General features: G+C 44.3%; 4 non-coding genes across 4 annotated transcripts; 1 reads left to right on the forward strand and 3 right to left on the reverse strand.

The window, feature by feature from the left end:
- Positions 1-9,099: 9,099 nt before the first annotated feature.
- Positions 9,100-9,171, reverse strand: TRNAW-CCA (transfer RNA tryptophan (anticodon CCA)). Its single transcript has one exon. It is a non-coding gene; the product is annotated as a tRNA-Trp (tRNA).
- Positions 9,172-10,525: 1,354 nt separating this feature from the next.
- On the reverse strand, positions 10,526-10,607 carry TRNAS-GCU (transfer RNA serine (anticodon GCU)). The gene has a single exon. It is a non-coding gene; the product is annotated as a tRNA-Ser (tRNA).
- Positions 10,608-13,614: 3,007 nt separating this feature from the next.
- On the reverse strand, positions 13,615-13,686 carry TRNAA-CGC (transfer RNA alanine (anticodon CGC)). The gene has a single exon. It is a non-coding gene; the product is annotated as a tRNA-Ala (tRNA).
- A 5,510-nt stretch (positions 13,687-19,196) lies between these two features.
- Positions 19,197-19,269, forward strand: TRNAT-UGU (transfer RNA threonine (anticodon UGU)). Its single transcript has one exon. It is a non-coding gene; the product is annotated as a tRNA-Thr (tRNA).
- The last annotated feature ends 8,001 nt before the right edge of the window (positions 19,270-27,270 follow it).

Here is a 27,270-nt window from a genome sequence, read left to right on the forward strand (position 1 = left end):
AGAAAGGCAGATTTTAAGGGATTCAGAAAGAGAATTGGAGGGATCCAATGGCTGGATATCCTTAAAGACAAAAATGTCCAGGAAGGATGGGAAATCTTGAAAAATGAAATTCTCAAAGCACAATTGTTAACAATTCCGAAAAGAGGGAAGAATAGGAAGCATTTAAGGAAACCAGGATGGATGAACACAGAACTTAAGCACATGCTAAAAAGGAAGAAAAAAATGTTTATAAAATGGAAAGAGGGAGGCATACCTAAAAAAGAATATAATGCTGTCTGCAGAACCTGCAGGGCACAAATCAGATTATCTAAAGCTGAAAATGAATTGAGGCTTGCAAGAGATGTCAATAGCAATAATAAAGGATTTTGGGGATATGTCAAAAGTAAAAGAAAAGTCAAAGATGCTATAGGATTTTTACAGGATGAAAATGATGAAATGGTAAGACAGGATGTTGAGAAGGCCGAACTTTTAAATTCCTATTTTGCATCTGTTTTCTCTCAGAAAGGAAACGTAACATCAACTGTTCTTCACTGTCCTATTAAGGGTATAGAAGAATCCAGGATATCTATAAACAGAAAGATAGTGAGGAAACACTTAGCTAACCTAAATGAATTCAAGTCTCCAGGTCCAGATGAATTACACCCCAGAGTACTGAAGGAGATAGCAGAAGAAATTTTTGAACCCCTCTCCATAATCTTTGAAAATTCTTGGAGAACAGAAGTCCCAGAAGACTGGAGAAGAGCAAATGTTGTTCCTATCTTCAAAAAGGGGAAGAAGGTGGACCCAGGCAACTATAGGCCGGTGAGTCTGACTTCTATACCAGGAAAGATCTTTGAACAAATTATTAAACAACATGTATGTCAGTACCTGGATAAGAATGAAGTGATTAAACAGAGTCAGCATGGGTTTGTAACTAATAAGTCATGTCAGACTAACTTAATTTCCTTCTATGACGGAATCACTGATTGGGTGGATCAAGGAAATGCTGTAGATATAGTATATCTTGACTTCAGCAAAGCATTTGACAAAGTATCTCATACAATCCTTATTGAAAAAATGACTAAGTATGGAATGGACAAGGCAACTGTTAGGTGGATTCATAACTGGCTTAGTGATCGGACCCAAAGAGTGGTCGTAAATGGCTGCACATCCAGTTGGAAGAATGTCTCAAGTGGGGTACCACAGGGCTCTGTCCTGGGCCCTGTATTGTTCAACATCTTTATCAATGATTTAGATGAAGGAATTGCGGGTAAACTGATTAAATTTGCTGATGACACAGAGCTAGGAGGGATAGCTAATACTAGAGAAGAGAGAGAGGATTCAAAAAGAAGATATAAATAAACTGGAGAAGTGGGCAGCAACTAACAGAATGGTTTTTAACAGGGAAAAATGCAAAGTACTACATCTGGGCAATAAAAATGAAAAAAGCATATACAGAATGGGAGGAATAGGGCTAAACAACAGCACATGTGAAAAAGACTTGGGTATACTAATAGATCATAGACTGAATATGAGTCAACAGTGTGATGCAGCAGCAAAAAAGGCAAATGCAATTCTAGGATGTATTAACAGAAGCATACAGTCTAGATCATGTGAAGTCATTATTTCCCTGCACTCCTCTTTGGTCAGACCTCATCTGGAATATTGTGTCCAGTTTTGGGCACCACATTTTAAAAAAGACATCAACAAACTGGAGCAAGTTCAGAAAAGAGCGACCAGAATGGTGACCGGTCTGCAAACCCTGTCTTATGAGGAAAGGTTGCAGGATTTGGGAATGTTTAGTTTGCACTAATACAACAAAGCACAGAAAGAGGAAAAAATCCTCCAATAATGATACACAGCAAAGGAACAACAAGGTTTACCCGTACAGGCCTCCAGAATGTATTAGTATATATTAGTGTTAGGTACCCGTAAACGTGGAGATCTTTGACGCAGGTTACGGGCTTGCGTATTTTGGCCACAATATCAGCTAATACTCCACATTTTTTTAAATGTGTTTTCTTTGCACTTTTTTTCAGGGTGCAGCTGGGCCCATTTGGTTTCAAACACAAGTTTCATGTGCATCTATATACCAGATAACCGCCCCCTCCATATATTGGTAGGATGTGAGCAGGTTATTTTGTTGGTATTTTTGCACCTGTGTTGCTATCCTAATTATATGGGTCCACTGCACCCTGATAGTGCATTGTCTGGAGGCCTGGACGGGTAAACCTTGTTGTTCCTTTGCTGTGTATCATGAATGTTTAGTTTGCAAAAGAGAAGACTGAGAGGAGACTTAATAGCTGTCTATAAATATCTAAAGGGCTGTCACATTGTAGAAGGATCAACTTTATTCTCATTTGCACAAGGAAAGACTAGAAGCAATGGAATGAAACTGAATGGGAGGAGACACAGATTAGATATTAGAAAAAACTTTTTGACAGTTAGAGTGATCAATGAGTGGAACAAGCTGCCACGAGAAGTGGTGAGTTCTCTTTCAATGGAAGTCTTCAAACAGAGGCTGGACAGACATCTGACTGGGATGATTTAGCGAATCCTGCTTTGAGCAGGGGGTTGGACCAGATGGCCCAGGAGGTCCCTTCCAACTCTACGATTCTATGATTCTATGAATCGGCCAAACGCTTGAACCTTAGACAAGCTAGGTGGGCCTTGTTTTTTACATGTTTTGATTTTGTGGTCTCTTTTCTTCCTGGCACTAAGAATGTCAAGGCTGACGCTCTCTCTAGGAGCTTCTTTGCTGATTCTCCTGTGGTGGCCAAGCCTGCTACCATCTTAGGCGAAGGGGTAGTTCTTTCTGCCATCTCGCCCGATTTGAGACGTGCTCTGGAAGAGTTCCAGGAGGACAAACCTGAGCGTTGTCCCAGTGGAAAGTTGTATGTTCCTGACCAGTGGAAGAAGAGAGTGATGTCTGAAGTTCATTGCTCTGCATTGGCTGGTCATCCAGGTAATTTTGGTACTAGAGATCTGGTGAGTCGGTCTTTTTGGTGGCCCGCCTTGTCTCGTGATGTCAGGAATTTTGTGCAGTCCTGTGGGACTTGCTCCTGGTCTAAACCTTGTTCTCGCTCTAGTGGGTTGTTGATGCCTTTGCCGGTCCCCAGGAGGCCATGGACCCATATTTCAATGGATGTCATCTCTGATATGCCTGTCTCTCAGAGAATGACTGTTATTTGGGTGATTTGTGATAGGTTCTCTAATATGGTTCATCTTGTACTACTCCCTAAGTTGCCATCTTCCTCTGAGTTGGTGCCCCTGTTTTTGCAACAGGTGGTTCGCTTGCACGGGATTCCTGAGAACATTGTATCTGACAGAGGAGTTCAGTTTGTGTCTAGATTTTGGAGGACTTTCTGTTCCAAGCTGGGAATTCAGTTGTCCTTCTCCTCTGCTTTTCACCCTCAGACCAATGGGCAGACGGAGAGAACAAACCAGACCTTGGAGTCGTATTTGAGATGTTTTATTTCCGCTGATCAGGATGATTGGGTTTCATTTTTGCCCTTGGCCGAATTTGCTTTAAATAATAGAGCTAGTTCTGCCACTTTGATGTCACCCTTTTTTTGTAACTTTGGGTTTCATCCTCGATTTTCTTCAGGGCAGGTGGAGCCTTCTGCCTGCCCAGGTGTTGACACTGTGGTGGAGAGAATGCACCAGATCTGGGACCAAGTGGTGGATAAATTATCTCTCTCCCAGGAAAAGGCCCAGCGGTTTTCCAAACGACATAGGACCATTGGTCCCCAGTTTAAGGTTGGTGATATGGTTTGGTTATCATCATAAAATATCGCTATGAAGGTGGCTTCTCCTAAGTTTAAGCCTAGATTTATTGGAGCTTACAAGATTTTGGAGATTATTAATCCGGTTTCTTTTCGTTTGGCTCTTCCTGTCACATTTAAAATCCATAATGTGCTTCATAAGTCCTTGTTGAAGAGGTTTGTTGAACCAGTTGTTCTTGGGGTGGCACCTCCGGACCCTGTATTGGTTGAAGGTAACATGGAATATGAGGTAGAGAAGATACTGGATTCCCGTCTGGCTAGACGGAGACTCCAGTATTTGGTTAAGTGGAAGGGTTATGGTCAGGAGGATAATTCCTGGGTCTCTGCCTCTGATATTCATGCCAAAAGATTGGTGCGTGCCTTTCATCGGGCTCACCCTGATCGCCCTGGTGGCGTGGATGAGGGTTCGGTGACCCCTTCTCAAGGGGGAGGTACTGTTGTGAGTTAATTTTCCCCTTCACCATTGAGGTCTGATGAACTCCCTCTTCTGGTGAAGGAAGGTAGTGAGGCTGATTACCAAGCACCTGAGCAGGATGATGATGACTGGGTGACTGGAATTGCTGACTGGATATAAGGCAGCCAACGCCCTTCTGCCTTGTTGGTGATTTCTCAGAGGGATTCAAGGAGACCAGTCTGATTCCTGCTCCTCAAATGCTAAGTTTTCTGCTCTGCTTTTTGCATTTGTGTTTTGGTTTTTTTTGCCTTGTTTTTCTGGATTTCTGCCATTCCCTGCTGGGGTGAGCTGAATTCCTTTTTGCTCTGTCTTCAGAAAATACCTGAGTACTGATATAGTCTTTTTGAAGCCTAGCGTCTTCAGGGCTTTTTTCCCTATCAGTCTGCTGGCTCTTGTTTTGACAGGGTTTTGGCGGATTGCAGACAGCAGCTTTTCTATCCTGTCCTATTTAGTTAGCTTGGGCCCCATCATTTGCTCAGCCTATCTTTGTGTGAGTGTTTTTTCATCTTGCTTCACTGTCATTATATGTTGGGGGCTGCCTATTGCTTTGGGGTCTGCTCTGGGGCAGTTTAGATTTCCCTTTCTGTCTTTAGGCTATTTAGTTCTCCGGCTGTGATCGAGGGGTCTAGGGCACCTTAGGAACCCCCCACGGCTACTGCTAGTTGTTGTTGATAGGTTCAGGGGTATGCAATCCGATAGCTGCCAACTTCTCTGGTTTTTTGGACTTAGCTAGTATTTCTGTTTTTGCCTCCTACGGTGACTCATTCATAACATACGCCTCTGCCTCTCCTCTAAACAAGGAGGTGATCATATGAGGTAAGTACTGATGAGCAAATGTGCTGGGATAAGGTGTTATCTGATCATGCTCGGGTGCTAACCGAGTGTCTTCGGTGTGCTCTATTACTATGTTTGAGTCTTGCGGCTGTTTGACTGCAATAACACATGTAAGGATTCCCTAACAAACAAGTGCATGTGTTGCTGCTGTCAAACAGCTGGGTCACACTCCCAGGGCTGCGGGGTACTCGGTACCAGGCCGGTGTCAGGGGGATGTGTCACAGCAGCGGTGACCCGGTCCGTGGCCCTGGGCACCCAAGTCAATGGCTGAATGTGATGTAGTTTAAGTGGAATGGAATAGTTTGTGATGCCACCTGTGGTGTTTGGCAAGGTAGGTGTTAAGCCGACGCTGCAGACCGATCCTCTGGGACAGATCGTGTGGTGCAGCAGTGATGGTATAGCCCTCCACAGGCAGGGCTGATGTCTCAGGGCAGTGTAGTTGTAATGGTTGTGGAAAGGCGCAGGCAGTGTAAAGGATGGTACCCAGATGTAGCGGTGCTGACGGTGTTAGCGCACAAATGAATGGAAGACACCAGGGCTTGCAGTTCCAAAGCTTTACTCACAGTCCATGGTACACACTGGTGCCTGCCTCCGTGCCGTGTCCTCCGGGGCAGAGACTCAATCAACCTCCCGGGTAAGTCAGGATTCTCCTCTCCAACACTCCGCCAACATGTACCTTTCCTAAACGACTCCTCTATTGCGCCTTAAGGTGTGAAGAGCTCCAGTACCGTGGTACTCTGGAGTTCCTCCTGTCAGATGTTCCTAACAACTCTACTCGTATGGCAGACAGCTGTAGCCTCTCTCGGGGACTCCCTTCTCCGGAGTCCTGACTCTCTATTCAGTTGCTGTTGTGCCCAAGTCTTAGATGGGAGTAGTGCATTTGCAGCCAACTACTCCACTGGTGTCTGCTGCAGAACCATAAGTGTCCATACAACCTCAGGGACTGGGCCCCGGCCTTGCGCTGAGAACCTATAGGCAGGGTTCCTCTTCCAACCCATGTCTCCTCTCTGTTCTCCTACTCCTTGGTTCCGCACTGTTCTTTCTCTCTCTTATGGAAGCTTAGGTTGCAGTTCTACGTCTTTCTCCTTCTGTTCCTTTCCCGTGCCAGCTGGCTCAGATCACTGAGGCAGCTGCAGCACTCCTTCTCCTCAGACCCATCCTCAGACTCTCCTGACTGACTGTCCTTTTCCCGCCTGACCTCCCGTCAGACTGACCTGTCATTCTAAACCTTCCCACTCTTTTATATGGATCTCAACTCCACCCACCTCCCAGCACATCCAGTGTTCCAAGCAGGGAATCACCAGAGGTGCTCTGCTACTCTCTAAGCACTGAGCCGCAATGTGGTTGTGCAGAACTACCCTGTTGTGTAAGGTGCGAGTGTTGGAGTGTGGAAAGGAGTTCCCACCTTACCCGGATGGTGGGGAACTACACCTTAGGAGAAGGTGCAGTACCTCTGTGGCGACTGAGCCTTAGGGGCGCCACACAGCCACGAGACATGCAGCCGCGAGGAATCGAACATATTATTTGAGCACTCCGAAGACACTTGATTAGCACCCGAGCATGTGGGTCACCCTCCCAGGGCTGTGGGATACTCGGTGCCGGGCCGGTGTCGGTGGGATGTGTCACAGCAGCGGTGACCCGGACCGTGGCCCTGGGCGCCCAAGTAATAGGAAGATATGAATGGTGGAATGTAGTTAGATGAATAGTTTGTGACGCCACCTGTGGTGCTCGGACAGGGAGGTGTTAAGCCGACGCTGCATGCAGATCCACTGGGACTGATGGTATGGTGCAGCAAAGATGTAAAAGCTCCCCACAGGTGAAGCTGTAGTCCCAGGGCAGTGTAGATGTGGTTGGCACGGGGATGTAGTGGTGCCGGAAAGGTAGGAAGCAGACAAGACACAGCGGGGTGCAATTTCTGTACCTTTACTTGGTAAATGCAGTCCAGGGTCCTGATTACAGATGGTATTGGAGCAGGCTAGCCTGGAAGCAGCTCAGGGATGCTCTCTCAGCAGACGGGCTGTGCAGTCTCCTTACTAGCGCTTGTTTGAGGGATCTCTGTTATGAATGATTCACCGGAGGAGGAAAAAACAAAAACACAAGCTAAGTCCAGAAAACCGGAGAGGTTGGTAGCTAGCGGATTGCAGACCCCTGATCCTATTCACCACAACTAACAGTAGCCGTGGGGGGTTCCTACGGAGCCCTAGACCCCTCGTCACAGCCGGAGAGCTAAATAAGCCTAAAGAAAGAAAGGGGAAATCTAAACTGCCCCAGAGCAGACCCCCAAAGCAATAGACAGCCCCCAACATGTATTGTCGGTGAAAAACAGATGAAAACACAGACAGAAAGACAGGCTTAGCAAATGATGGGGCCCAACTAACTAGATAGGAAAGGACAGAAAAGATGCTGGCTGCAATCACGCAAAAAACCATGCCAAAAATAATGTCCAACACGTCTGATAGAAAAGGCCCTGAAGTCACTAGACTTCAAAATCACTATATCAGCACTCAGGTATATTCTGAAGACAGAGCAAAGAGATCAACTGATCAGAGACAAAAATGGAGTTCAGCCCGTCCCAACCAGGGCAGGCTGAACACAAACACTAAGTAAACAGACAAAATCTCATGGAATAATAGCAGAGCAAAAACTTAGCTTTTAGTAGACAGGAACTAAACTGGTTGCCAGAGCCCAGAGCAGAAAGGATCACCAGCACCCCTGCAGGGCGTCGGCTGCCTTATATCCACTCAGAAATTCCGGATGTCCAATCACACTCCACCTGTTCAGATGACAGGTTCTTCCCATCCAGATCAATTTCACTACCTCCTTTCACCAGCAGAGGGAGTTCATCAGACATCAGAGGTGAAGGAGAAAATGAACTCATAACAGATCTCCAGTACCGAGTTACACTGAAGTTCCTCCTGTCAGATGTTCCCAAGAACTCTACTCGTACGACAAACAGCTGTAGCCTGTTCCAGGGACTCCTCACTTCTAAGTCCCGGCTCACTATCAGTGTTGCTGTTGTGCCCTCAAGTCTTAGATGGGAGTATTGCATTTACAGCCTTCTACTCCTCTGGTGTCTGCTGTAGGACCATCAGTGTCCATACAGCCGTGGAGACCAGGGTCCAGTTCATGCGCTCTTACGGGAGATGAGCTCTTCCTCTCAGCTCTATCTCAGCACTCCTTCCACATGTCTGCACACTTCACCCTCCGCAGACTAACTGACCACTCCTCCCTCTTTGCCCTCAGAGAGCACTCCTCCCCTTAATTCCGGTTCAGAGTCCCCCCTGCTGGCTTGGAGTGGAACTGTGTTGCATGCATAGATTGACTGCGAGAGAGACCCATCATTGCCTCCAAACCTGGCATTACCCTCCCCTGGAGGAAGGCAAAGCCACTGTGGTGGCCATACTCCTGGGGGCGCCACACATGCTCAGATAACACCTTATCCCAGCACGTTTGGTCATCACTGGTAAGCATTTGGTTAGAACATGTCTCTAACAAGCTGCTCTGAATACTTGAGGTCAAAAAACAATATGCTAAAGGCTCACTTGTATCTATGTTTGGCTGTCACAGACATTTCATGATGAAAGTTAGCTTGATGCCGCTGCACATCACAGCACTGTAGAAATAAGCGGGGTTGCATTACACTACTACAAGTCACAAAATATCAAACTCAGTTCGATTTTTCGGGACTTGCGTGTCGCTGTAGTGTAGGAGTCACAATGCAATCCCATTTATTTCTATAGTGCTGTGATGTAGTAGCGGCAAGTAGCGAACTTCGGTCAGAGTCGGCTTGTACCCTTAGACAGATCACATTTGCAGCAATACTGTAAACGTGTGTACATACATAAATGTTGCATATATATATTTACATCCGCTTGATGCATCTGATAGCCCATTTGTGGAAAGGCACCACCATATTGGATGTACATTTGCTGTAAACACAAACTCTTTCTAACATCTTAGGTTGGCAATTTTACTTAGCATATTTTAAATGGTTTGGCTGGAAAGCAAATGTGTGATTAAAAAAAAAAAAAATGAGTGCCAGTCACTTGACCCCGACGTGATTTGAACACGCAACCTTCTGATCTGGAGTCAGACGCGCTACCGTTGCGCCACGAGGTCAGCTGTTGGTTTGGACACACTCTCACTTTCCCATGTAACCTTGTGCACACGTGCTCTCTAATCTATTCCTCTTTATGGCAAGACAAAAGACAGAAATGGCAAAAGAAAAAAATGAAATGGTTATCACTAGAGTTGAGCGACTTTGGTCGGATCGGGTTTCGTGAAACCCGAATGAAACAAAATAAGTTTCAGATGAAACTCGTCCGACTAGAGCAAAACAAAGTCGGAGTTTCGTCCGAAACCCGACCCCAATGCAAGTCAATGGGAAATAAAAGTCGGACGAAACTCCGACTTTTTTTGCTCTAGTCGGACGAGTTTCATCTGAAACTTATTTTGTTTCATTCGGGTTTCACGAAACCCGATCCGACCAAAGTCGCTCAACTCTAGTTATCACCAAAATAAGTTACCTGCTACCCTTGGAATAAGGTATCCTTGGATTTGGATGAAGTCCTTGTATCAAAAGGCCTGAGGACAGGTTTAAACTCCATTTCTGCTGGAGACAAGATGTCCACCTCAAGAACTATGGCTTATATTCCAAACACCACAGGGGTTAAGTACTTTCTAAGAAGCTGGAGACACAATGTCCATCTGACGTGTAGGCGCTGTCTTTACCAACAGAACAGAGGGCACCACACCATGGGACACTCAACGGCCTTCCCGCCTCACAGGTTTTATGACCGCCCCACAGCACATGGTCTATTTCTTTGATGTAGGCCTTTGATGACCATTGGCGCCGGCCAGAGTTCATGGACCAAATTGTGAGTTCAATGATTGATATGATAGATATTGTCCATGTTGGCTTCCATTCGAGAGAACCCAGTAGCTGATACTCAGAGATTGAGTTGACACTCTGAAGTCTATGGGCGTGCCAATCAACTGATTGCCAAGTGAGAGGTCGATCAGGCGTGTCCAAATTTGGCACTTTAGCCAATTTTATATTATAAAAGTACCATTACCATTACATGAAACCACACTATTGTGCTCCATGTATGTTTGAGGATTAGGAAGAACCTAGGAAGCCTCCTTACCTTGACAAGCCAGAGCTGGCATGTCACTCTCCACAAGGAGAAACCTTACCTCTTAGACCTCAGTCCAGAGCCTCTCACCTAGCCAAATCACTTCTCATACTTTGCACTAACGAGAGTCAATAGCCCGAAACACAGTGTCTGCAAGACTCGTTAAAGGGTTGATTGTGACTTGAAGGATCGCTGCTTTCAACAGATGGCGCTATAGAGTTCAAGTCCTCTTCCTCTCTGAAGACACAATCTGCAGGATTAGGAAGAGCATTAGAGGATGATTCCATCATTTCATTTATCGAACGCAAAATGCTTTCAACTTTACAAAAAGAGACCACCGACGAGGATGGGATTCGAACCCACGCGTGCAGAGCACAATGGATTAGCAGTCCATCGCCTTAACCACTCGGCCACCTCGTCCTACTTATAACTTTATCCCGAATCCAAATTCTTCTGTGCCTAAAGGTAAAGTGGTTGCAGGCAAGTGGATATTAGTGTAATTTCTATGGCAGGGAAGATGAAAACATAAAACAAAAACACATTTACATAATTTTTTTCTTTTCGCAAAGCCAATCTGTACCCAAAGTGGTCAAAATGAAATCTACAACGGGTTGAAGCAATGTACTACAGCCTGGACGACTGGTTTGACATGAAAGCGCCCGTCCATTTATCACAATGTACACCGTGGTAGGAGATATGTGTATAGGTCTAATTGTGCGTTCATCGATTCGCCTCTTCGTGACCAGACGTGTTCGGATCTTGCTAATGTTCCACATTCGGGTCTCGCCCACCTCCGTTGTATCAGCCGTCGGGGGTCTAGTTTGTCTTAGTCCGTTGCTGTGTCAGGCCCTCCTACATGATGGAGGTTTTCTATTCTCTGTGGCACTGTCTGGGGATACAGATGTGTAAAATGTAGACATTTGTGGCGGCTATTTTGTTTGTTTTGTTTTCTTTTTGTTGATTAATAAGCCTAACAAATCATGCAGCTTTTTATAATAATGCCGGAGACGAATTTGTAATTTTTGTTGTTCTATAATTAGGAAGAATGTGAATTTTTAAACTAATGTCACTTTACATTAACAAAAACATTTTATAATCTCAGTAAGATATCAATATTAATAGATAGGTAGATAGATAAGAGATAGATAGATAATAGATAGATAGATAGATAGATAGATAGATAATAGATAGATAGATAGATAGATAGATAGAAAGATAGATAATAGATAGATAGATAGATAATAGATAGATAGATTATAGATAGATAGATGGATAGATAGATAATAGATAGAAAGATAGATAATAGATAGATAGATAATAGATAGAAAGATAGATAATAGATAGATAGATAGATAGATAATAGATAGATAGATAGATAGAAAAATAGATAATAGATAGATAATAGATAGATAGATAGAAAGATAGATAATAGATAGATAGATAATAGATAGAAAGATAGATAATAGATAGATAGATAATAGATAGAAAGATAGATAATAGATAGATAGATAATAGATAGAAAGATAGATAAGAGATAGATAGATAATAGATAGAAAGATAGATAATAGATAGATAGATAATAGATAGAAAGATAGATAATAGATAGATAGATAGATAGATAGATAGATAATAGATAGATAGATAGATAGAAAGATAGATAATAGATAGATAATAGATAGATAGAAAGATAGATAATAGATAGATAGATAGATAATAGATAGAAAGATAGATAATAGATAGAAAGATAGATAATAGATAGATAGATAATAGATAGAAAGATAGATAATAGATAGATAGATAATAGATAGAAAGATAGATAATAGATAGATAGATAGATAGATAGATAATAGATAGATAGATAGATAGAAAGATAGATAATAGATAGATAGATAATAGATAGATAATAGATAGATACATAGAAAGATAGATAATAGATAGATAGATAGATAATAGATAGATAGATTATAGATAGATAGATGGATAGATAGAAAGATAGATAATAGATAGATAGATGGATAGATAGATAGATAGATAATAGATAGACAGATAGATAGATAGATAATAGATAGATAGATAGATAGATAGATAAATAATAGATAGATAATAGATAGATAGATAGATAGAAAGAAAGATAGATAATAGATAGATAGATAGATAGATAATAGATAGATAGATAATAGATAGATAGATAGATAGATAGATAATAGATAGATAGATAGATAGATAGATAGATAATAGATAGATAGATAGATAGAAAGAAAGATAGATAATAGATAGACAGATAGATAATAGATAGATAGATAGATAATAGATAGAAAGATAGATAATAGATAGATAGATAGATAGATAATAGATAGATAGATAGATAATAGATAGATAGATAGATAATAGATAGATAATAGATAGATAGAAAGATAGATAATAGATAGATAGATAGATAATAGATAGACAGATAGATAATAGATAGATTATAGATAGATAGATGGATAGATAGAAATATAGATAATAGATAGATAGATAATAGATAGATAATAGATAGATAATAGATAGACAGATAGATAATAGATAGATTGATAGATAGATTATAGATAGATAGATAATAGATAGATAGATAGATTATAGATAGATTATAGATAGATAATAGATAGATAATAGATAGATTGATAGATAGATTATAGATAGATAGATAATAGATAGATAGATTATAGATAGATAGATAGATAGATAATAGATAGACAGATAGATTATAGATAGATTATAGATAGATAGATTATAGATAGATAGATGGATAGATAGATAGATAGATAGATAATAGATAGATAGATAGATAGATAATAGATAGATAGAAAGATAGATAATAGATAGAAATAGATAGATAATAGATAGACAGATAGATAATAGATAGATTGATAGATAGATTATAGATAGATAGATAATAGATAGACAGATAGATAATAGATAGATTGATAGATAGATTATAGATAGATAGATAATAGATAGACAGATAGATAATAGATAGATAGATAATAGATAGACAGATAGATAATAGATAGATAGACAGCATCCATTAACCGCAGACTTCTAGGTTCCCCAGTTCCTGTTCCTATCACTGTACAGTTGATGACCATAGCAGCAGTAGATGGGTGATGCACCATGGACAGGTATGGTGCAGCTGTCACATTCTAATGGTTTAGACCAGTGCATGAATGGTCACCCTTTCACCCTTTCACCCTTTCACCCTCTCATCCTGCCACTGACTGTAAAAAGTAAAGGGATCGCAGTCTCTTACCCATTACATCATGAGAAGGTGGAGCAGGAGGAGCACGACTTATTTTTATTGAGTTGTAAAAGAAAGAGACTTAGTTACTGCAGTAAGAAGCTGTATAAGCGGTCTTTCAAGAGTTAATTAAAAATAAAAAAAACCACCTGGAGATGCCGGGGATTGAACCCGGGGCCTCACACATGCGAAGCGTGCGCTCTACCACTGAGCTACATCCCCTTGTTGGTTTTCATGTCCTCATTCTGAAAAACTGCTCAGGACAGATCCAAAGAGTCCATATGACAGAGATGCAGCAAACAACAGACTGCACTTTCTGCAACGGAAAAAAGGAAGCATGCAGAGTGCAGTAACACAGGCCAACAAGGATCCAGGTCCAGCCTGAAACTGCACAAGTTGTGCACAAGGTGGCAGCCTTGTAAAACCAGATTCATGTCAGCGTCAAACCTTTACAGCAGCACGATCAATCATATTACATGAGGTCTGGAGCAGTAAACTATCGAACTAGCAATTTCCGTAGAGATTTTTCTGAACATGTTCTCTCCACCTACTTCACTCTTTCACCCATTTACAGGCATTTGGACTTACACAAGGGCCCCTGAGTTGGGGCCACGGAGCAACATACCAGCAAGAATGGTCATCATTTTAATTCATTTAATTAGGAAGCATGTCCTATTACTTTACTCCATATAGTGTAGGAACCACACAAGGTCAAGTGGAATTTAAAAAAAAAAACTAAAATGTTTCATGTTCGGTGTTTTGTTTTCGCTACATCTTTCAGACTATTTCTCCTCACTGTGTAAATCACAGAATAATAATAATCTTTATTTTTATATAGCGCTAACATATTCCACAGCGCTTTACAGTTTGCACACATTATCATCACTGTCCCCAATGGGGCTCACAATCTAGATTCCCTATCAGTATGTCTTTGGAATGTGGGAGGAAACCGGAGAACCTGGAGGAAACCCACACAAACACGGGGAGAACATACAAACTCCTTTGCAGATATTATATAACGGTGTCCAATATTTTCAAAATCCTTCACATTTTTTGTTTCAAAATTACAAGTTCCTTTACAACGTGCTGTGTGTTTTTTTATTCCCTATTCATTATACCTAGTGTAAAAATGTAGCACTGTAGGACAAGTTTTTTTTTGTTTTTGTTTTTTTAAACTGCTTTTTTAGGCTATGTGCCCACGTAGCGTTTTAAACCGGACACTCAAAACCGGACTCCTTCCCAGAAAACGCGTGGGTTTTTTTGCGCGCGATTTTCGCGTGCGAAATTCAAGCACTTTCCAAGCGATTTGAAGCATCACTTGGAAAGTGATTGACAGGTTGGTCACACTCATCAAACATAGTGTTTGACAAGTGTGACCAGCTTTTTACTATTGAGGCCGCCTATGCGGCATCAATAGTAAAAGATAGAATGTTAAAAATGATAAAGAAATAAAAAATCGGAGTATATTTACCTTCCGACGTCCTGCGCTGTCTCAGCGATGCTCCCGTTCCCAGCGATGCCTTGCGAGACCTGTCATGACGTTAGTCTCGCGTTGCTATAGCGATCTTACGAGACCGCTAGAGTCACGCGAGACTACGTCATCACAGGACCTTGCCGCAAGGCATTACTGGGAACGCTGAGGCCGGGAAGGCAGCGCGGGACATCGGAAGGTAAATATACCCCGATTTTTTATTCTTTTTTTTACAGGGGTATGGTACCCAGGGCCTGGGGGACAGTCTCCTCTCCTCCACACCGTGGGTACCAACCGCACATGAGATGCTTAACTTCCCGCATGGTGGGCATAGCCACATGCGGGAAGTAAGCGATTCTCATGCATTCCTATGGGTGCGGAATCGCGGCAATTCTTTGCGATTCCGCAAAAAGAATGAGCATGCTGCGTTTTTTTCCGCGATGCGATTCCGCCACGGAAAAAAGCGCAGCATTAGCACAGCATGTGCGGAATGCCATAGGAATGCATGGGGGGCGTTCTGTACGAGTTTTTTAAAATCACGGCAAAAACGCATAAAAATCGCATCGTGGGCACACAGCCTTAAAGTGTAACTGTGGCGCCTCTGAGGGTTCAGTCACCCCAGAGGTACTGCACCTCCTCCTGAGGTGTGGTGCCCTACCATCCAGGTAATGTGGAGACTCCTGACCACGCTCCAACACCTGCATCCCACACAACACAGTAGTGTAGCAGAGCACCCTTTGGTGGCTCCCTGTTGTGAGTTCATTTTCCCCTTCGTCACTGGGGTCTGGTGAACTCCCTATTCTGGTAAAGGAAGGTAATGAGCCTGATTATCAGGCACCTGAGTCTAATGAGGATGACTGGCTGAGTGGAGTCACGGACTGAATATAAGGCTGCCGACGCCCTTCTGCCCTACGGGTGATTTCTCTGTGGACTTCTAGGACACCAGTCTGATTCCTGCTCCTCTAAAGCTACGTTTCTGTTTTGCCTGTTAGCTTTTTGTTTTGTTTTTTGTTTTCCTTGCTTTTTAGTATTCTGCCATTCCCTGCTGGGGTGAGCTGAATCTCCTTTTGCCTGTAGCTCTGTCTTCAGTATATTCCTGAGTACTGACATAGCTTTTTTGAAGCCTAGCGTCTTCAGGGCCTTTTTCACTGTCAGTCTGTTGGCTCTTATTTTCATAGGGTTTTTCACAGATTGCAGACAGCAGCCTTCCTGTCCTTTTCTATTTAGTTAGCTTGGGCCCCTCTTTGCTCAGTCTATCTTTCTGTCTGTGTTAGTGTTTTCATCTTGCTTCACCGTCATTATATGTTGGGGGCTGCCTATTGCTTTGCGGTCTGCTCTGGGGCAGTTTAGATTTCCCCTTTCTTTCTTTAGGCCTATTTAATTCTCCGGCTGTGATCGAGGGGTCTAGGGCATCGTAGGAACCCCCCACGGCTACTGTTAGTTGTGTTGATAGGTTCAGGTGTCTGCAATCCGATAGCTGCCAACCTCTCTGGCTTTCTGGACTTAGCTAGCATTTCTGTTTTTGCCTCCTACGGTGACTCAATCATAACAGCTCCCTGCTTGGAACACGAAGCGTGCTGGGAGGCAGGTGGAGTTTAGTCTGCACCAAAAGAGCGGGAAGAGTTTAGGATTTAGTCAGTCTGACAGAGTCAGTGGAAGAGTGAAGATCCCCTGAGTGGGATGGACGAAGGAAGTGCTGCAGCCAACCTGAGTGACCTGGGTCCGCTGGCTCGGGAAAGGGATATTGATAGAAAGCCTGACTCTCTCCATAAGAAGGAAAGGATTAGTACAGAACGTAAGGAGAGGAGGACTAAGGATTAGGGTTAGAGCAGAACCCTTCCCAAGTTCACAGCGCAAGGCCGGGGTCTGGTCCCCGAGGTTTTATGGATACTGATGGTCCTGCAGCAGACACCGGAGGAATAGAAGTAGTCACCACTTTATTCCCACACCAGACTTGGGGGCACAACAACAACATATTAGTGAGCCGCGACATGGTAGCAAGGAGTCCCCGAAGCAGGCTACAGCTGTCTGCCGTACAAGTAGAGTTCATAGGAACATCTAACACGAGGAACTCCAGTGTAAATCAGTACTAGGAGTACTTCACTATAGGCACAAAAGGGAGACGTTCAGAAAAGGCACATATGTTGGCAGAGTGTTGGAACGGAGTACTTCATCTAGCTTGGAGGTTGACTGAGCCCCTGACCCGGAGGACACGGCACGGATGCGGGCACCTGTATGCACAACAGACTGTGAGTAAAGCTTTGGAACTACATGCCCTGGTGTCCTCCACTTATTCCTGCGCCAACACACTCAGCACTGCTACATCTCTGTGCCTGGCACTGCACCATCTACGTCTCTTCACTACCTCTCCATCTACACTGCCCTGGGACTACAGCCCTACCTGTGGAGGGCTACACCATAATTGCTGCACCACACCATCTGTCCCAGAGGATCTGTCTGCAGCGTCGGCTTAACATCTTCATTGCCGAACACCACAGGTGGCGTCACGAATCATTCACTCATAAACTTTAACCATCATCATCCACACGCTCAACATTTCCTTTTTACAATGGACGTCCAGGGCCACGGACCGGGTCACAGCTGTCGTGACACTTCCCATTGAAATCATCGGGCCCGGCTCCGAGTACCTCGCTGCCCTGGGTGAGGGCGACCGATCCATAACTCTACCTGAAGTTGTATGCAGTGGGAGGATGGGAATTTTATGGCCTTTTCATTGTCAGTGGGGCTTTTGGAAATTAGACCCCAAGAGACAGTATCGGACTGGGGAGCCAAGGACCCCCCCAGTAACATTGACACCTGCATGCAAATATTACACTACCCTCTATTTCTCAAATGTACCTATATCTCTATATAAATATAAACTGGGAAGTCTGGTTAATGAATGATGAAATGCTGGTTTGTTTTTTTCTTTAGGTCAGGATCATATGTATTTCTATGCAGCTTCACACTCCACTCCCGGGTATTAAGATGCAAGACTCGTCCGAGTTTCTCACATGTGTGATCCTGGCCTTACCGAGTGAATCAAGTGCCCACAAAATGGGGTTGGTGGCCCACCGGTGGATTCCCCTGTTCCCCTATGGGCCAGTCCGAGCCTGGCTAGAGATCAGAAAATAAAGAAATATTTTGTTATACTTTTTAATAATATGAATACTCCCTCAAAGAGCATGTCACAATAGAGCTTTATGTTTTAGGAGATGTTTACTAAGAGGAGTCCTATATTGAACCGTAACACACAGACTGGCCACACTTCTTCCGACCCGAGCGTCACAGTTTCATGTATGTCTATGAAGCCATCATGCCTGGGTCAGGAGATGTGCGGCCATCCCATGCAGTGTGATCTGACATCAGACCGATCATCCCTTAGGGGTCTGCAGCCTAGGTGAGTCGGACAGGTACGGCCAGCACTAACTGTCGGTAGCTTGTAATGATACTTAGTCACAATCTCATATGTGGTGCTGTGGCTTAGTTGCTGTCTAGTAAACAGGAGATCCTGAGTTCGAATCTCAGCAGTGCCTTACCTTTTACTTCTAGATCAGAAAGATTCTTCATTCTCTTCCTAGTTTTTTTCCAATTGCTTAGACTTCTTTCAAATATCAAGTGAAGTAATAATCACCCTACAAGTCCCTGCCATCTCCCCAGCCTCATGGATGACTTCTTGATACAAACGTGACCACTGAGCCAATCACTTGCCACTTGACTATTAGAGGCAGTGATTCGCTATTGTGATCACATGTCGGCGTCAGCAAGTCATCGCTTGCACAAGAAGAACAGAGGACCGTGAGGGAACCCAAAAAGTGAAGAAGTCCAACCTAACACGGAAAAGGAAACATCTCTCCATGTCTACAGGATTTAAAAAAAAAAACTGTAGTCAGAGATCTAAATTCATGTGAAAGTCACAATTTCTCCATGATAGCCAGGAAAAGTGGTAAAGAAAAAAAAATAAACTCCACTACCAGGATTTTTATCTTTCAGAAGCCAAAACCAGGAGAGGAACCATCAGAGGGAAAGTCTAATAGAAACACGTCACCATCTCTGGATTTATCACCCACTCCTGGTTTTGGCTTATAAATACTAATGTAAAAAAACTGACCAAATACTGAATGTGAACAGAACCCAAAATACACATAGAATTACCATTCTGTCAGTGCTGTTATAACTGGAAGACATGATGCTAATGTGAACAGGGTCAGGTTTTACACTGCACCACCAGTAGGATGGTTTACAGAGCAGAACTGTCAGAGGCTCCATAGCTCAGGGGTTAGAGCACTGGTCTTGTAAACCAGGGGTCGCGAGTTCAAATCTCGCTGGGGCCTGTTGTATCTCTATTGCCGATTTAATGTAATATAAAGGGGTTTTCAACTTTTAAAGGTTTGATTAAACAGGACATAGAGTTCAAGGTGCTGACTACGGAAATCAGCAGGTGATGGACGATACTAATTCACATTCAATCCACAATGGTTCCTTTGGCCATATAAGACTGTTAACATTTAAGGCCTCTTTCACACATCAGGTTTTCGCTGTCAGGCGCGATCCGGCACCGGATCAAGCGTAATGCAATGCCGGATCCGGTTTCCCCGCCATTGACTTGGATTTGCGCCGGATGGCCATGCGTTTCATCCGGTTTTCGCCGGATCCGGCAATGTGTCGCGATCCGGCGTCTGGAAAAAACGGCTACTGTAACGTTTTTTGTCTCCGGCGAAAAAGCCGGACACGCCGGATTCGGCGTGTCCGGCTTTTTCACACAATGAAAGCCTATGAGCGCCGCAATGCGCCGGATCCGTTTTTTTTGGTCTGAGTATGCTCAGTAGCTCTGCCCACAAGACACATATATAAAAGCATGACAGTGGGACCCTCAGCCACACCCAACATGCCACCCAAGACAGCAACCAGGCGCAGGAGAAGGCAGCAGACCACTGCAGCAGCACCATCAGCACCATCCCAAATGGAGCAGCATGCTGAACAACGGGAGGGGAGTCCAGCAGCAGATGAGAGACGGTAATTATCAAATCCCCCATTCCTCCAAACTAGGGCCATGGAATATCAAGATATTCATTGCCCCTTTGTTTCTCTTTATTCAACAGCCGCCCAAGAGATGCAGCAACAGTGGCAGCACTGGTAGCAGCAGTAACACCACCCACAGGCATGGAGTCTGGCCAGCAGGAAGACAGCACATCTTCTTCTGGGAGCCCTCCCTCGCATCGTCAGCGTTTGACGGTAAGTTTTTATTTCCAAAATCCATCATCTCTGTAATATATGTCTATTCATTGCCTTTTATTTCAAAACAGGAATCACAAGCTGAAGAGGAGCTCCCAGAAGAAGAAGGAAGGGGTGGACAGACACCTGGAGTGGGCTCACAATTGGTAAGATTTTTGCATCAAACGCAGAAACACAACATCACACTACACACAACACATAGAAAACAATCTTCTGCAGACCACACACAGCAAACAAATGCCTACATCCAAACACATACATTTTTTTCTTTTCTTCTCTAGTCTTCCCCATCTGGTGCTCGGCCAAGAGGTCCTCGCAGTGCCTCCCAGGGTCGTCGGCGACAGCAACGCGGCGGTCACCAGCATGTAAGTATAATATTTAAGTGAAATTTTGGTACACTTTTTATTTCATGTCTTAAGTGTGGTGACTAATTTTGCTATTTTTCTCTTTTACTTTAACAGCCTTCACAGCGTGCTCCCGACTCAGACGGTGAGGATGGAGGAATCGATGTGGACCACCTCATCGATCTTGTCAGAGAAAGGGAGCCGCTATGGAATATGGCTGACCGCCGCCATGCTGACCTGATCATTACCCGACGACTCTGGGAGGAAATCTGTTCGCTCCTTGTGGACCGCTGGGAGGACCTCGATACTCGGGCCCAGATTAAAGAGCGTAAGTATATACAGTACCGGTTGCTTGATGTAAACCAGTGTTTCCCGAACTCCAGTCCTCGTGGTCCCCACGGATCATGTGTTCAGGATTTCTATTTACTATGGAAATCCTGAAAACATGACCCCTGGGGACCATGAGGACTGGAGTTTGGGAAACACTGATGTTGTATACTAACCACTTTGTCCTTTCTCGTTTCAGGGGACAGAATTGTGAAGCGGTGGCGGTCTGTGAGGGATCGTTTCAAGAAGGAGTTCAATAAAGAGATGCGGGCCCCGAGTGGATCTGGAGGACGCAGGAGCAAGTACAAGTACGCACAAGCCCTGTCGTGCCTCCGGGAAACAATACTCACCAGAAGGTAAATATTACACACCACATGTGAAAAAAAAATGTTTAGATGTAACAATTTTTTTTCAGCCAGGGCCATGCCATGTCACTATTTTAATTGTTTTTTTTTCTCTTTATTCCACAGCATGGTGAGCAGCACTCGGGAGCCTGCACGATTGGACCCTTCTGAGGCGATCCCTGAGGAGACCGGCACCAAGGGACACTTCGACCGCCCCGGTACATCTGCACCTTCCCAGCCTTCCCACACATTCGACCCATCTGTCCCATCCACCAGCACAGGGGCATCGTGGCCGCCTACATTACATGAAGCTGCTGGTGAGGAGATCGCTTTCCCTTTACCCCACCCTTCTGCCCCTGCCACCTCTAGTACACCTGCGGGTACTGGGCGGCAGCGGCAGAGGGGTCAGGAAAAGACTTATGCGCCAGAGTTCTTGCATCTGAATGCATCTTTCCAGAACTGTCTAAAAGTCTTGTCAGAGCAAATCTCCGCAGGCTTTCAGCAGATCAACTCCAGCATTCTGGAGGTGAAGACACTTCTGCAAACCATGCATTCAGAAGCAAGATCTTCGCCAAACCACACCTTTTTCAGGTCTGTTGTGGAGCGCATGGAAATGCTCTCTCCTGCCCAGCAGATGCATGTAATGCATTCATGCCACGGTGCTCTCCAGCACGTTACCTCCCAACCTCCTCCCACCCCAGTAGTTCCTCCACCTGCACCCCCTCCAGCCACTTTCCATCCTCCCCCTCCTATTACATACCAGCCACCTCCCCAGTACCAGCAACCTCCCCAGTACCAGCAACCTCCCCAGTACCAGACATCTCCCCACTTCCAGCAACCTGCCCCGTACCAAACTCCTTCCCCGTACCAAACTCCTTCCCCATACAACTTGCCATCAACATCATCTGCTCCTACAGTCCCTGCCCAACCCTCCACTCCACCGCCCACCACCTCTTCTGCCTCCCACATGTCCACCCATTCTGTAGCTTTTTCCACACCTTCACCTCTAACTGTTCCTTCCCCACCACGATCCCAGTCCTCTCTCCACACTCCCAGTGTCGAAGTGTCCTGCAGCCCCTCCAGCAGTATTTCCACCCCACACTACACAGATTTATAATGTGTTTTTTAATAAAAAATGCCCATTGGGTTTAAAACCTTTATTAAAAAGGTTTTTTGCACATTAAAAACATTTTACAAAAAAAAAAATATTTTAAATAAAAGTTAAATTATCGTTTCACAATGGTTGTCTGTCATTTCTTTCTGCGGCGAACTATGTTTAAAAAAAAGGTTAAATACAGGGTATTTCAAAGGTAAAAAGGTATTCAAAACCAGGTATATAACTGTGGGTAAATTTTAGCTTTTTGCCACAGTTGTGTTCCTGGTTGTGTTTGATGCAAAGTATTTCACCTAAAAAGTTGTGTTTATTGTTGGTGATTTCCTAACAATGTACACAACTTTTGTTAAAAGGTGAAATACTTTGCATAAAACACAACCAGGTACACACCTGTGGCCTAAAGCTAAAAATAGAGACCATGACAAGATAGCCAACTTTGGTTGGCAAAGGTATATACTGTTGGTACAGAAGGTACACAAGTTTGGTTAAGGGCACAAATCTCTCACACTCTGTCATCCTGCCAGTGTACTCTGCCTTGAGGTGACATAAAGTATAGTGCAAAATTGTCCCTCATTACTGAAACCATCACAGAACTTCTAGTGGTAATGTCATGGTAATCTTGCAAGGTGGTTTCTTCAGAGGTGTCCTCAATGGAAATGGGTTCCTTGCAGATAACAAAATTGTGGAGTACCACGCACGCTTTGATCACCTCGTCCACAGTTTCTGTCTTGAGGTTGATCGCAGTCAATAGGACCTGCCATTTGGCTGTCAGAATACCAAAGGTACATTCAACCATTCTTCTTGCTCTTGTGAGGCGGTAATTAAAAATGCGTTTTGTTCTTGACAATCCTCTGCTACCGTACGGTTTCAAAAGGTGTTCTGACAGCTGGAAGGCTTCATCCCCTACACAGACAAATGGCATAGGTGGACTAGATGTTTGCGGCAGCGGTCTAGGGGGTGGGAACTGGAAGGTGTTTCCATACAGTTTACGCCCCATGGCAGACAGTTTGAAAACTTGAGAGTCATTGGAGCGGCCATAGGCCCCAATATCAACAGCAATAAATTTGTATTCCGCGTCAGCGATGGCCATGAGGACAATTGAAAAATATTTCTTGTAATTGAAATATTCCGATCCCGATCCGGCTGGCTTTACAATGCGGATATGTTTCCCGTCCACAGCGCCCAAGCAGTTCAGAAACTGACATATCTGTTGAAACTTTTCTGAAATTTCAATCCACCTCTCTGTTGTGGGCTCTGGTAAAAACTCTTCAGCTAAGGAGTCCAACAGTGCACGGCATGTGTACTTCACTATTCCAGATATGGTGGAAATCCCGAGTCTGTACTGGAAATGCAGTGACGAAAGGGATTCTCCAGTTGCAAGAAATCTGTGGGGAATTAAAAAACAATCAATTAGTTTAAAATCACAGCATTACATACCAAAACTCAGCTATAACACTTGGAGATACAAACTACCACCAACAAGATTGCAGTGAAAGTGTGCTCTGATGCGATCATATCCAATAAATGTGGCCTACCTTAAAGTCACCATCAGACGCTCTGCGGGTGAAACAGAGAAGCGGCAATAGGTGTCCGCTTTTCTTATGAGTTGTGCAATGCGCTCCACCAAGTAATCAAAATTCTCCATTTTCATCCGAACATATCCAAAATATTTCTCCGGGTTTCGTCGAAGGTCCATGCAGAGTGTAGAATAGACCCCACGCGTCATTCTCTTGGCTGTGATCGGGTGGATTCACAAACGTCGTCTACGAAGCCTGATGCGCTGTTGTCTCGCTCTCTCCTTCTCCAGAACAATCACCCTCAAACGATTCGCCTCCGCTGTAAAATCCGCCAAATTCTTCAAAATATTTCCAATCACAACATCCATCTTCGCCAGTAACTTGCTCTTCTCTCCAACCTGCACTTTCTCCTCTACAACTTGTCAAAGAAGGGCTGTAGGAACACGCTATATATAGTTTTTCAGTAGCCAATCCCGTTCGGAAGCCCACAAGGGGCGATTTTAAAAACCAGATCCGGCGTAATACGTCGAAAAACGGAACAAAAACCGGATGAACCGGATGAGACGGATCCGGTTTTGTCTGTCAAGAACAAGACGGATCCGGTTTTATGAAATATTTGCCGGATCCGGCGCTCCGGCACGACGCCGGATCGCGCCTGACGACGAAAACCTGATGTGTGAAAGTAGCCTAAGACCTTCAATATTTGGGTGACGCCATCCAAAATGTAGCTTTGGGGTGTGCAACCTACAAGTTATGCCATTGTTAATCAGGTAGTTTAAGATAATGGAGTATCAGTGTGTAGTGTACTAAGGGTGTGTGCACAAGTTGACAATTTGCAGCAGGGTTTTCTTCTACACGTGTTTGCAGGAAAAATGCACACTTTTAAAGGGATTTTGAGACCTTTTGACTTGCAATTTTTATTCCCCCAATTTGTCACTGATTACACCAGAAAGATCACACAGACCCCACCGCTGTCATCAGTTTGTCAGGGGACGCAACTCCACTGCCTCCAATCATCAGGGCAATTGACTGACGAATGATGGATGAGGCGTCGGCTGCGTCCACTACTGGTATGTATCTCAGTACCGTCACTGCCAACTCCACAATAAGGCCGGAATCACAAATGCGAGAAACTCGCACGAGTATCGCATCTCAATACCCGGCACTGTCGCCGGCGCTCGGGACTAGAGCTCTCAACTGCATAGAAATACATGCAGCCGCACACTCTGGTCCCAAGTGCCGGCGGCAGTGCCGGGTATTGAGACGCGATACCCGTGCGAGTTTTTCGCAAGTGTGACCACGGCCTAACAAAGGAATTACTAGCTGCCACCACCAATTATTTATACAGGTTGATTGGACATGCATTACAGGAAGCATTTGGCTTCAAGGGTGCAGTTTACAGGAAGAGGGCTATAACATTTTATATACTTAATATGCAAAGGTAGGCACGGTTTATAATAATAATAATAATAATAATTTTTATTTATATAGCGCCAACATATTCCGCAGCACTTTACAATTAAGCGGGGACATGTACAGACAATAAATTCAATACAAGTTAAGACAATTCAAACAGTGACATTAGGAGTGAGGTCCCTGCTCGCAAGCTTACAATCTACAAGGAAATGGGGGGACACAGTAGGTGAAAAATGCTTGTTAATTCAGGTCTGGCAATTATAATAGGGATTTTCATATAAAGCTGCATGATCCGGTCATCAGCCCGTGTGTTTAAGTGCAATAGACAAGTATCAAGTGCAGTTATCCTGTGCATGAAGGGTGTGGAGATAGATGAATAGTAGGGTGCAGATTCAGAATAATATTTGGAAGGAGGGAACAGGGCAAAGTTAGCTTGCTGGGTAGTTGATGTGGTAGGCTTGTTTGAAGAGATGGGTTTTCAAAGCGCGCTTGAATAGGTCAGGGCTAGGTATCAGTCTGATCGCCTGGGGAAGTGCATTCCAGAGAGCTGGAGCAGCACGAGAGAAGTCTTGGAGGCGGAGGTGCGAGGTTCGGATTACGGGGGATGTTAGTCTTAGGTCATTTGTAGAACAGAGGGCACGTGTAGGGCGATAGACAGAGATGAGAGAGGAGATATAAGGCGGTGCAGAACAGTGGAGAGCTTTGTGGGTGAGAGAGATGAGTTTATACTGGACCCTGTAGCGAATAGGTAGCCAGTGTAATGACTGGCACAAGATGGAGGCATCGGTGAAGCGGCTGGACAGAAATATGACCCTGGCTGCCGCATTCAAGATGGATTGGAGAGGAGAAAGTTTGGTAAGAGGGAGACCGATCAGAAGAGAGTTGCAGTAGTCCAGGCGAGAATGAATAAGAGCGACAGTAAGAGTCTTAGCAGTTTCAAAGGTGAGAAAAGGTCGGATTCTGGAGATGTTTTTAAGATGCAGGTGACAAGAGCGACTGAGTGATCGGATGTACGGAGTAAAGGAAAGTTCAGTGTCGAATATGACCCCAAGACAGCGTGCATGCTGCTTGGGAGTTATGGTTGAAAAAAAATATAAAAAAAATATACAAAGGTGATACAAAATGGGAACTGTAATGAATTGAGTGGTGGAACCACAGTGCCATGATCAGAACAGAGCCTAGAGGGGTGTGAATAGGTGCCTCACCAAATATGACCTTGGATAAACGGCAGCTGAAGATACCGCATTCCAAGGAGGGACGAGGAAGGTGAGACCAGTTGCGACACAAGGAATGACCTTGGTGGATGGCCTTAAATAATAAATGTCTCCCAGCAAAGAGAGGGATATGGATGTTCTCCCTGGGCTCCCAGGACCTTTCATCAGGACTGAACCCCTTCCAGTCCACAAGAAAAAAAGGTTTTCCTTCTTACACAAAAACGTCTTCAGTGCTGACTGGCTACCAGATTAATCTGTTTTAAAAGCTCAAAGGGACCAATGAAATGAGGGCCCAGTTTATACAAGGGTACCTTGAGAAGGACATACTTGAACGATAGCCCAGACCTTGTCCCCGGGATGAAACAGAGACGGATCCAGATGTCTCTTGTATGCGTGTAGATTCATTCGTTCAGAGGATTTCAACAATGTGGTCTTGGTGTCCTCCTAGATCTAAGAAATTCCCTTGACAAGGGATACAGCAGCAAGAATATCGGAAGTAGTAGAAGCAGGGAACGGAATATTAGGATGTTGACCGTAGAACACAAAAAACTGAGATATGGCAGAAGATTCGCTCACATGTTGTATGAGAATTCGTCCCACAGCAGGAGTAAGGGCCAGTCACTGTGGTGGGCATTGACGAAGTGCCACAGGAAGCTGGTCAGGATCTAATTGACCCACTCTGCCTGGCCATTGGATTGAGGGTTGTAGGCTGAAGAGAAATTCAGAGGGACATTGCAGGTGGAGCTCCAGAAGCAAGAAGTAAACTGGACACCTCTGAGACGATATGGAGTGGGAAGCCATGGAAAATATGTAGAATGAACTTC

Source organism: Dendrobates tinctorius, unplaced genomic scaffold (genome assembly GCF_039654945.1).
Source record: "Dendrobates tinctorius isolate UK_male_01 unplaced genomic scaffold, ASM3965494v1 ptg000211l, whole genome shotgun sequence".
NCBI lineage: Eukaryota > Metazoa > Chordata > Amphibia > Anura > Dendrobatidae > Dendrobates > Dendrobates tinctorius.